Source organism: Propithecus coquereli, unplaced genomic scaffold (genome assembly GCF_000956105.1).
Source record: "Propithecus coquereli isolate 6110/MARCELLA unplaced genomic scaffold, Pcoq_1.0 Scaffold74, whole genome shotgun sequence".
In the NCBI taxonomy this organism is placed as follows: Eukaryota; Metazoa; Chordata; class Mammalia; order Primates; family Indriidae; genus Propithecus; species Propithecus coquereli.
The window spans coordinates 5,696,394-5,698,107 of record NW_012153507.1 but is presented as its reverse complement, the minus strand read 5'-3'; positions in this window follow the sequence as shown (position 1 = coordinate 5,698,107).

Sequence of the window (1,714 nt, the reverse complement as noted above, 5' to 3'; positions counted from 1 at the left end):
AGGATGGCTTGAGCCCAGGAGTTTGAGGTTGCTGTGAGCTAGGCTGATGCCACGGCACTCTAGCCCAGGCAACAGAGCGAGACTCTGTCTCAAAAAAAAAAAAGAAAAAAGAAAAAAGATCCAAAGAGATTCAGCAATCTGCAAGGGGAGAGAATCTTCCTATTGGATGTAATTTGAGAAGCCAAGGCCCAGTTCTGACCTAGGCAGAAAGGTTTACATGGTATTTTCTTTTTATGTACAGAATAGGAAATGTGATACTATATCAGAAACAGATGCTAAATATTCACAATGCTAAGAATGCAGCAAAAAATAGGAAGAAAGTGACTAGATCAATATCAAAGGAAGACATTTAATACAAAATAATTCTTTCAGAAACATCCTTGGCTTCAGTAGATCTAATGGGGAATTTTTTTCCAAATTCCTCAAAGAATATCCTTATATTATTTAAAATGTGCTAGAATATAGAAAATAATTTTGTATTGCCTAGACTATTTTATGAGACAAGTACTCTTGATAAATTTAATAATTAATGTAGGTAATAATTCGACTACTACCAAATAATGGAATGCAAGGACAGTATATTACAAGGAAAATGTTACTAACAACTAACATTAACTAGAAAAATGATTACATAATCATTTCGAAAGATGTTGAGAAGGCTATCAGTAAAATTCGACATCTATTCCTGATTAAAATCTTGGAGGAAAAAGCATATCAGAAAATGTAATTATGTTCAAAGAAGAAAACAAGAGATGTGGTAAGTCTAGAAAACTAATAGAACAGTAACTATAACAAAAATAATAGCAAGAACATTTGAAATCCTAAATAAGGAGTTTGTATTTAAAAGGTCTAAATAAATAAAAACTTTTAAAATAAAGAACATGACTAGGCTGGGTGCAGTGGCTCGCACCTGTAATCCTAGCACTCTGGGAGGCTGAGGTGGGAGGATTGTCTGAGCTCAGGAGTTGGAGACCAGCCTGAGCAAGAGCGAGACCCTGTCTCTACTATAAATAGACAGAAATTACCCAAACAACTAAAAATAGAAAAAAAAAATTAGCCGGGCACGGTGGCGCGTGCCTGTAGTCCCAGCTACCCGGGAGGCTGAGGCAGGAGGATCACTTGAGCCCAGGAGTTTGACGTTGCTGTGAGCTAGGCTGATGCCATGCCACTCTAGACAGGGCAACAGAGTGAGACTCTGTCTCAAAAAAAAAAAAAAAGATTTAGTATGTACAGCATATAGTATTTATTAAAGAAAATTTAAAAGCACAATGAGAGAAATAAAGAAAAACATGAATACTTGGAGAGCTAAACTTGACTGCCATTTGGGAAGACACACTGTAGTAAAGATAAAAATAAGTAAAGTCAATTCAATATCAATTAAAATCATCAGTATATTTTTATAAAACATGACATGTTGGTTGTGACATTCAGCTGCAAGAGTAATCAGGCAAGAATCTCAGAGTTTTCTGTAAGTAATTATGAAGCAAATGAATAGATAACTGTGATGCTAGCATATCTTAGATCTTAAAACATATCAGACTAAAGTGACAATTATCAAAGAGTTTAACATTAAGCTCAAACCTGAAAACCCATAATTCATTCAACATCAGTAACTATTTGTGGATCAGCTGCTCTGTGTCAAGCGCTATTTCAAGAGCTAGGTACACAGCCATGAATAAGCCAGGAAAGGTCCCTGGGTCACGGAGAATCAGAC